The following is an 11,031-nucleotide window of genomic DNA, read 5'->3' on the forward strand; positions in this document are numbered from 1 at the left end:
ATTAAATTTAATTTTGTTGGGGCTTCTGTATTGGGATGTTTTGCTCAGCTGTTTTGACTGGTTCTTTCGATGATTTAGCGCTTCACAGCTTGCCCAAAATCACCGGCATTTAATCTTCATTTCAGGTGTAATAGAAAAAAGCATACAAGCCCGAAACTTTTCGAAATATTTCACAGGGAATTACTGTCTCTTGAAGCGGACGCCAAAATACGGCCGTTAATCAAAGTCGACTTTGGGCCAGGGACGGTTCGCAGCGTGTCCTAAATAACCGCGGCCAGAAAATGTCTTTTGTCTTTTGCTTGATATACGGCCGAATAAATTTTTGTTCAACAGCTCCCGGGTTTAAAGACATCCCATTAATGGTTATTTAGCCTTTGTCCGGGCTGGATTTTTTCTGTTTCAGCTTACACGACGGTAAATTTTTGGCTACTCGGCGGAATTTTTTCCGGCCTTTATATGGTACCCAGTCTCATTTCGGGACCTTGTTCTTGGACTTGCCTCGTTATTCATCACGTCTCTTCCATTTTTTTCTAACTATTATATTGTTGCGATTTGTGTCTTTATCTCGTACGTTTTCGAAAAAAGACAGTCGTGAACGGTAAAAAGTGTTCCCAGGCTTCGGAGGGTTCTTCTTTTTCTTCATGCTTGAGGGTTTCTTCGTTACGGATTAACCCGAAACTGACCGCATTTGACGAATTAAGACGGACTTTTATGGACGCCGCCTTATTCCGGGTATGATGACGATTCGTTACTATTAACGCCAATTTGGCTTGTTTCCTATACTTGACGGGTTTACGGGGTTTTTAACATAGCCGGTCATTAGTGATGGTTTTTTTGGCAACCGTTTGGGGTTGGAACCCTCCCATTATTGTTGCTACCACCATGAAATATTTTGTGGTCATGGACGTTATTTTAAGGATAACCTTATCTAAAATGCCTTAAGAAATCAGTCGTGAAAGAATAATTTTTTTTTTAAGAAATGAGACACTTGTTGAAATGTTTTTATACAGGGTGTTTTACGAGAAGTGCATCATATTTTAGGATTTGATTAAACGTCAAAAAATAAGATATTTTGTTATAGGGATGTGTAGACGGTGTTAAAATTTGGAAAAAATAAATAAAAATAATTATTTCTTCAAAACGGCTGTAGATGTTTTTATAAAACTTAAAAATCATGTTTAAATTGTTCGAATTTAATTTAAGATTAGAAACCACCTTTTACCTGAAAATGTCTGTGATAGAGCGACTACATAAGACTGTTCATGAGTATAATACGCACCACAAAAATGATTTTGTCGTTAACAATAATGAAAGAGTGGGATAATTTGCGTATGTTTAGAGAAATACATTGTACAACAATAGCGCTATTTGTTCAATTTTGCGTTTGTTCCATCGAATTTTATTGGTTTCATGTTTGTATTTTGGTAGTATTATTTTTAACTATTTTTACTATTATACTTAGCTTCTTATTAAGGCATATTTGTGATTTTCATATAGCATTTGTTGCTAAATAAGGAAATATTATTATTATTAACTTTGTAGGTGTCAACTGTCAACGATAGAGGACTGCTTGAATTAAGAATAGTATTTTTAAATTTTTGCCAGTAGCGTTCAGTCGAACTGGTTACTGAATATTTTTGCAAAAAAAATATGTACGCCTCTGTTTTTCTAAAAAAAAATGGAAATCAGTTCTGAACTCCTTAATCAATTTGGAATAGAAAAGATGTCTTGAAATTTTTTGGTACGTTTTTTAGATTTCGAGTAAAATATCAAAAATCATGCAAAAAGTACCATTACAATATATACTTACTAAATCTTCTTCGACTTTCGTCACTATTCGAATTTCAAATTTTGATTTTTTCAGTTTTTTTATTGATTATTTCCTTCCTATCAATTTTGACCAATCGCTATCAAGAATTAGTATAACAAATGTAAATTTTAAGTGGAAAAATCACTTAACAACTGTCAACTTAGCTGTCAGCAGTTTTTCCGGAAAAAATTCGAAAAAATTTCACACTCCTCACAGCAACATAAAGAATAGTGTTACCTACCCTTTCTAGCTTGAAAGTTATCGTTCTTCTTATTGTTTTAATTAAAATAAAATTTTTATTTAACTCAGGAAATAATCTTACCAAATATCCCTAATGCATCTAATTTCTCCTGTGGAAAAATTGGAATACTCGTTTCTAAGTAATTTGTTTTAACAAATAGCATGAGCGAGAGTGGTTTTAAAAATCATCCGGGTCGAAGATTTGTTAAAACAAATTACTTAGAAACTCGTTTTTCCGAATTTTTCCGGAAAAATTAAATGCACTAGGGATATTACCCCCGAAAAAATGGCAAGATACTGCTTGCTCCTATCGAATTAAGAATATAATTTTTGAAAAATCTAAATGAAAAAAAATTTTGAATTTGAATAGTAAACAGAATCGACGATTTATTAAATCAATACAACCATAAATCAATTTGATTTTATGGGTACATTTTCATGATTTTGAATTTTTTATTCGAAAACGAAAAGGTGTACCGAAGAGTTACCAGATAGCTCTTCTGATCTAAATTGAATGAGGAATTTAGAACTGATTTGCATTTTATGTGTATTTAGTGGCGTACATATTTTTTATGCTAAAATATTCAGTAACATGTTTGATTAAACGCCACTGGCAAAATTGAAAAATATTTTTTTAATTGCTAAGCCTGGTTTATCGTTGACAGTTGACACGTACAAAGTTTTATGAAAATAACTGTACTGTAATAATTAATTTTAGATTTTTTAATCCAAACATCAACACCCTATATCTCCATAACGAAACATATTTGGACCATGGTTTGTATAGCAAATTTGAGTTATTTTTTATGTTTAATCAAACCCTAAAATATGACGCATTTATCGTGAAACACCTTGTATATTCTGTTTTGTTTTAATGTAATTTTCCATTTTGGGGGGAGCTGACTTCAGGTTTTTCTGTAAAAACTTGGGCTTTTTTAATGGACTTTTTCTTAGGTTGTTCTTTAATATTCTCTTTCCAGAATTTGTTTGTTTATTTCTTTTCTCTTATTGATTTTAACCCTATTGTCATCATTTTTAGTTACTTTGCCTGTTGGTATTATTCCTTTTTCAACTTCTTCTTTGTTTGATTATTTGGTTCTCCTGGAAAGTTTTGGTATTAACTTTGACGCTATCAACCGTGCATGCCCTGGCTGAATTTCCATTTCAATATCAGGATCTTCTGTAGCAACTATACTATGATGCTTTGTGACACTGTGTATTTTACTAATACAATTTTGATCTCATTTACCACGAGTTTGAGTTTGATTTTTTCGTATTCTGTAAGTTTTGCTTATAATATTATAAAGGCAAAAGTGAGATTGAAAAAAGACGAAACAATCAAACGGAATATGGACCTACCATGTACTTAGTCAACGGTTTTTTTGTATGAAGTATTTCACTATAATCTAAATTTTGAATTTTCCTATATTATTGACATTTCTTTCATGAGAAGTAGAGTTTTTTCACTTTTTCTAGTATTAGTTTCATATTTTCAAACTTTCTTTCCATTAATGATGAAATAAGTGTTTAAAAACAAATTGTTTGGTAAGGTTGTGTTTTGTGAGAGTTGCTGCGTTATTTTAATCATACCTACTTAAAAGGCTTTCAGAAACTTTTTAAATAATGTGAAGTTTGGCGTACATATACACTATCACAATTGTTAAGCTTCTTTCCCAATCTATTTTTTAACAATGTAATTCCTCTTTTACTTATAGAGTTTGTTTAATCATAACGTTCATTGTGAAAGAGGCATTACATGATATGATTGTCATACATTGTGTGATCCTTTTGGTTTTTTGGTGCTTTGGATTATAATTCACTGATCACAGTTTTTCCTCCAGCTTCAAGGCCTTAATAAAGGTCAGCAGCTGAGTCGGTTTTAGAAAAGAAATCTGCTCATCATTGATGATGCTGCTACCAATCAAGTTAATCCTTGAGTTCAGCAGTCTCTTCCTCATCCTCACAGAATGTCCAGTCTCCTTGTTTTCCTAGGCCTATCCGCTTTAGGTGGCCTCTCAAGCGACGAGTGTCCTAAGAGGAAACTTGTGAGTGAGCGTAGGTTTCTTTTGCTCAATTTTACAAATTTCTTACTCCTTTTCCTATTGTAACATCCAAGAAGCTACTTAGAGTGCTGAAATCCAGTGATTTGCTACCCAGAGCTTGGTTCTTTCATGTTCCTCCTTCAATTTGAGCTCTTGTTTATAGGTGTAATCCCCCAAGTCACAGAAGGTTTCTGGTCCTGTACAAGTAGTTCCGGCTACTTTTTTTAGCCCGAATGTTGGCTTTATCATTTCCGTCAATTCCTCTGTGTTCTGGAAACCAGAACAAAGCAACTTTATTATTTTTGTTTAGTTCAATGAGTTTATACTTTCCCATAGGTACCATTTTGGAGCTGACTATTGACTCCGAGTATTTGGTTTTTGGCCCAAACAATCTTGCTCCTGTTCCCTGATGCTATGATTAATAACAGTATTTTTAGTTTTATTAGCTTTTAAACTCTTGATTTCTGAATATTATTTCAGAAACTCTTGTTTATCTCTAACAATACCGGAAAGTGAGTTTAGGAAAGGAAGGAAAGTATTTAGCTTTATTAAGAAAATTCTGTTTAATTTTAGTTTTGCTCTTATTTCATTTTTATTTTGTTAGAGTTCAAATGGTTTACGCCTAGTTTAGTCATTAATTAAAATTTGTTTAAAGGTATCAATTTTGATTGCAAGATTGGGACCTAAGTTCAGAATTTGTGCTATTTTATCTGGAATTACACAATCCGTTAAGTTATCAGTTCAATATGGTATATCTATTGTATCACTGTTATTTTTATTAGTTAGCTAATTAATTTGTTATATTTGTTATTTGTTTCGCTTTAACGAAATCATTCTTATTTTTAATTGATGTCATGCACTTTTTATACGTTGGTTGTTGAAAAGATTGATGAATCCGAGATAAGTAAGTTTATGATATCCTGAAAGAAATTGGACGATACATAATTGTCTAAACTAAATATGTTTTAAATTAAAATACAAAAAGATTGTGGTTAATGTTTCTGTTCTTCAAATTTGTGAGTTTTCTGGAGGAATTTTCATATTCCGTCAGGGTGCTGATATGTCCTGTCCATATAAATTAGCAAGGTCCTTATAGGTGAGCATCTTTTTTCCTCTAAAATTGATGATTGATTTGGCCTAACGGAAATTGAACATCCACAAAGGATACTCACTTTCCTGACACCTGTTTTTTTTTTCGGAACCAAAACCGACCGAGGGCAACTTTCAACTTTGCTGAACTTGGCTGAATGGTATTCCGCGATGCGTGGTCATTAATGCAGCCAGTCGGTAGTGCTGTTACGCAATCGATAGTACCAGTGGACAGGTACCGCCTAGTCGAACCGTTAATTATACTAACAAATCCGAACGGGGAACAATGCTCGGGTGTCTTCTTTTCGAGATCGGCACCATTCAATGTAAATCGAAATTTCATTTAGGAGGATGCCGGTACCGCGGTACCTCACACGCGGGTTCTCGTTCTAATTGGACGTCCTGATGACGGTACAGGAACGGATAAAAATTAATTTCCCCCTTAGTCGTAATGTTTTCAACAAACAAGTCGAGTAATTAATGGTAGAGGTCTTGCCAAGCAGCCAACTTTAAATACAAATATAGATCTGTATCTGCTAATGATTATATTATTCTAAATACGTTTTACGGGATATTTACCTCTGTGTGTAATCTTTAAAATGGTCGGGCATGTTGTTCGCATTGTTTTTGCTCAGTGGCGCACGTACTAGATTTTTATTAAAATACCACATGTGGTTTTACTAGTTAACACTTACAAGGTTCAGTCTCTAAAATTAGGGATTAGAACTATTGCCTTGACCTTACCGAAATTGAATTAGTACTGGCATGACAAACAAGTACGCCGCTGGTCTGGAACGCTTATCTCCGATTTTTCAACGTTGTTGCCGTAATTTGGTCCGTTTTAATTAAAAGGTGCCCGAGCCCATAACCATCTGCCCTGTCAATCTTCCGTTTCGAATAAAGGATGTAATTTTTAATGCATTACTTCGCTCCCGGCCCGCTAAGCACCGTATCGGCCCTCGACGATGATGTTTTCGTTGCCGTTTTTTTCTTCATTTAAGCACCAGGTCAAAGTTTTAGGGTGTGCCACGCCTAATAACCAAACTGGATGACTAGTTAACTGTTACACTACCTTTGACACTAAAGGTGTTTCGTATGAGTTTCTTAATTTGTTCATATTCATACCATAATGTTTTATAGCCGGTTTCATAGCGTCCTGCTCCTTCCGGTTCCTAGCCTACAGCCTCTTCTGTACTCCCAGTCCCCTGGTTGCAGGTTTCGTTCCGACATAGCTTTTTCTCTTCCGCCGGTCCATGGCGCCCTGGGTTTCCTCTTTTCCTCCTTTCTGTCGGCGTCCATTTGAGGATCTGCTTAGGTATTCAAGTATCTTCCATCCTCTCCACATGTCCATACCATAGTAGTTGTCTACGTTGGATCTCTTCTCCTCCTCCGCCTCTATTCATAATTTCCCTAATTTTGTCATTCGTTACTTTTTCCAATCTCGACCTTCCTGCTGATCTACGCCAAAAGTCCAGTTCTAAAGATAGGAGCCGGCGCTCTAAATTTGTTGTTAGTTGCCATACTTTTGAATAATATTGAGTGGTATAAGAGGTGCTTCTTTTCTCGAGAGATACATTTGAACCACACGATCGAGTTCAGGCAGCCTATCAGCTTTTTCCCTTGTAGTTCTTTATTCCAGGTTTTGTCATTATGTTTTTTAAAGGAAGAGGTACTGTCTATGCCCAAAACTTTATTTCCAGCCGATTTTACGGATTCCATTATATGTGAGTAGAGAGTATATGTCAGTTCCGAGTGTCAAATAGTCGTTATCCAACTTCTGGTTTAACCGGCTATGTCCATTAATGTTATATTTCTTGTCAACGAGTTTATGCTGGTTAGTACATTCCGGATTTAGTACGCTAGTAGCGGTCATGTTAAATGGGATGTGAAATTTTGAGGCTCATAGATAATGGCCAGAGCCACACTGTAGCCCTCTTTAGGCTCTAGTGTCTGTTACATTCAATTTCGTGGCTTGTTTTATTATTATGTAATCAATAATTGACCTGAGTCCTCTTGTATCTTGGTGCCAAGTATATCTGTGAATGTTAATAACGACTTTAATTCCTGTTATTGGCATACTTCAATCAGTCTGCGTCCATTGTTGTTGAGGGTTTCTTCGCCGTATCTTTCGATAATTTCGCTGACCCTTCTGCTGCCGACTCGGGCGTTTAGATCTCCAAGTAGGATATATTCACGCTGATCTCCTAGATCTGTCATTATACCATTTAATTGGTCGTAAAACTCCTCTTTGTCTAATACTGGTGCGTCCTCATTTAACGCTGCGGCTGCTATGACGGATATTTTATGCCCATGGATAAGGAGATTCGCCGTTATGATTCTCTCACTGATCACGTCCCAGTTTTTCATAAAAAATTGTCATAGAAATAGGTACCTACTGACTTTGCAGGTAAGTGTAGTGTTATGGGGTTAATACACGACAGTGTGTTAGAAGGCCTTTAATATACTGTCGTGTATTAGAAGGTCATTAATCAACGCCAAACAGACGTATTAAACCTTCATAATATACCGGTGGTGGATAAATTTAATTTTTTCTGTCTTGGGTTAACGTTTCTACAACCTAATATAGTACTGAGTTAGAGCTTCAATGCAGATTAGGACCTTGTCATGCATCAACAGTTAATTAACTTAAATCATACTATATTTGTAAACTATTTTAATTTAAAAAAAATATAAACGAGTCTGGATAGGTTATTATTTTTCTTCTTGGACAATTTTGACGGTGATGGTTTTCAATCAGCAATCTCTTAAGTGAAAAAAAAAATGAGACTAAACTGGATTCGGACGGGTCGAATTTATGCACACGGTTCTGGTATATAGTCGGTTAAAAATGCAAATTGCCTCGTGTATATTTCCAAGTTGAGAAGTCGGGAACTTAGGGAATCCGCAGAATCCGCGTAAAATTAAACGGCAGTCGTCTCGTTCTCGAATAACTTTAAGGACCCCGCCTCGTAATTATCACGGAACAATGAAGTCTCCCTAAAAAAGCTCGGCACACGGTTTTTTTTTTGTCAGTGCAGGGGAGACCTTGTTGGGTGAAAAATGGCGCCCAACCCTGTTCCTTTTTGTCAGCCAAACGAAACAACAATCGCTTTATTGGCGTTTGCCGAGGTATTCGACAATCGCCAATGACGTTTGGTCGACCTATGAAGTTTTATTCTAGCGCGATGACTCGGCAGTCCGGCCACGAAATCGTAAACGAGGTAGGTGTGGATTTTTTTCAGCTAAATTGAATAAATGGTATCGAAATTAAATGCACCCATTTCGTAATGAGCCTTTTATTGGTCTCGGGTGAAGCTGTTTATTAAATTTCCATTGTTGCTCGGAAACAATGGCCATAGTTGCGGTTAAGGCCTCGACGATCGAAATATGTTTTTACTGTATAATTGGGCTTTTCACTACTTGGTAATTGGTGGAAATGATTCTACACTTTTAGCTTCAAGGATTTTTTCTTGAGTGATAATTGAGTTATTCCAAAATTGCAACGAACAATATGTTTTATAGGACGTGCAATTCTAGGCATCCTGTCACGGATGAATGGAAAGCACGGAGCAATGTGCATAGTACCAGTACTAATAGACAATGTTAGTTGTTATAATTTTTCGCATTTTAAGCTTGTCGTAATGTGAAAAACGTCTTAATGTTTCTAAAACTGTTGGTTTTAAGCGTTTAAGTAACATAGAGAAATTAAAAAACAAAATGGTCATCTTTGTTTAAAATTACTGTTTGATGAATTTACGACAATTTCTAAAGTCACTGAATTTTAGTACGTTTCTTTGATTTTCAATATACTTATGTACGTTTTCTCGAACATAAGTATACTTTTGGTTTATGTGTGCCTTAAGAGGTTAATTTTTACCTCACTTTAATGTTCCACCTCAAAGTAGTCCCTTCGAAAAGGGAGGAAGATTCATCACTTAACTTCTTGAAGAAATTTTTAACCTTTTATTTTTTTTAAATTTAAACTTGCCAATTATGTTTTTGCCGTTACTTTTTCAGTAGTTCTCAGTAGTTTTTGGGGTGCCCACTTATTTATTTATATTATACCTACTTATGTATCAATGTTTATTTTAGCTGTATCAAGCGACCATGCGGAATTTCTAAATTATGTTTTTAAATGTGGCTACTCGATATCATTAGGCACGAAATTGCTGAACGAATTTGTGTTCTATCTGTTCTATATTACATTTAAAGCTGTAATTAATTTGAAAGTCAGTGTTAAATTTAAAACTTAACTTAAGGTTTTAAACTGCTTTTATTGTATCAATTTGTACCTTTTTTTGATACTTGATACTTACTTTCAGCTAATTATTAGTAACAGTTAGGTGAATGTTAAAAGAAATATGAAGTAAGAAGTGTGTAGACTACAGGTTTGCACTTAAAAGAACGAAACCATGCAAAACAGTAATATGCATAGGCTCTGGTGGTCACACAACAGAAATGTTACATTTAATCCAAAAGTTGAATTTTAAAAACTACAATCCCAGGTATTACATTTTAGCCAGCTCAGATACCACAAGCTGGAACAAAGTGATAAGTTTTGAAGAAACTAAACAGTCTGTAATAAATAAGGATTTTTTATTGTAAGTATACCAATGAGTCGATCAGTGAGTCAGTCCTACTTTACATCAGTATTTTTCTAATTATGGCATATAAAGTGACACTTTTCAAAACTGATTAGAGTGACAAAACGTTTTACTTACAAACGAAACATATGGGCGACATCCATCATAACATGTCGTTGTCACTGTTTATACAAGGTGCTATGAAAGTGAATATTTGTGTTAAATCACTTTAAAAGATGGTTTTTACTGCTTTTTGGTCAAAATTAGAAAAAATTATGTATGCAACACGTTTCGAAAATGTCTTATTGTGTAACTCATTCAAATTGTAGGACCTCGCTGCGCTCGCCCTACAAACATTCATTCGTTACACAAAATCGATCTTTTCGTAACTGGTTACATAAATAGCTATTACAACATTGTTGTCATTCCTTTATGTCACTCCTATAATACTTAAATTATGTCCAGATCTTGTTTTGTGCAATTGACCTGGAACGTGTATACCTGTTTGTGTTGTTAACCTTCTTACTGAAATGTTGTTTCATTTGTGAGACAAAAATTGTGTTTATAGAAAGCTTCTGTAGAACTCAAAGTTTCTCTTTAACTGGGAAAATTCTTACTTATTTAGCTGATAATTTTATTGTTCAGTGGCCTAGTCTTAAAACTAAACTAAAACGTGCTGAATATAATGGACAGTTAATGTAATATTGGTTGTTTTATTTATATTTGTTAGGTTGACAGTCAATTTGACAAATTATTGACACCATTTGGTTATGATTTGACACAGTGTCTCATGGTTTCTTATTTTTCAAAAGCATACATTTAGTAGCAAACAGTCAAAACTTTATGGAAAAATGGATCTAACGTTTCAAAATCGAGTAAGTTTACATAAGGTCATTAACTTTCGTAAAGAAATAATGCACTAGAACAGGACACAATGTATGTAGATAAGACTTGAACCTATAATATTTACAAACAAAAATGTCACACTTCTTTCCCCTGTACTGTTCTTACTTTTGAAGTGTTTGAATTCACCCTTGTCATCTACTAAATAACTTAGAATATGTTTATTTTCAACTTTCTAATCTGTATAGTTTCAAAAAAATATAATAATAAAAAATAGACACACAACTAGTCATTAAATGCAACATTAGATTCATAGAAATATAAAATACGAGTACATTATTTACTTTTAGAATTTGTTCAAAAATAGCTTAGGCAGTAAGTGCACTTAACATCTCCATAAGTTCTTGTTTGACAGTTCGGTAGC

At 34.5% G+C, this 11,031-nt stretch overlaps 1 pseudogene; it reads left to right on the forward strand.

The window, feature by feature from the left end:
- Positions 1 to 8,241: 8,241 nt before the first annotated feature.
- Positions 8,242 to 10,466, forward strand: LOC145740270 (UDP-N-acetylglucosamine transferase subunit ALG14-like; annotated as a pseudogene).
- The last annotated feature ends 565 nt before the right edge of the window (positions 10,467 to 11,031 follow it).

The sequence above is a fragment of the Ips typographus genome, linkage group LG1 (genome assembly GCF_016097725.1).
Source record: "Ips typographus isolate SLU linkage group LG1, UJ_Ityp_2.0, whole genome shotgun sequence".
NCBI classification, from domain to species: domain Eukaryota; kingdom Metazoa; phylum Arthropoda; class Insecta; order Coleoptera; family Curculionidae; genus Ips; species Ips typographus.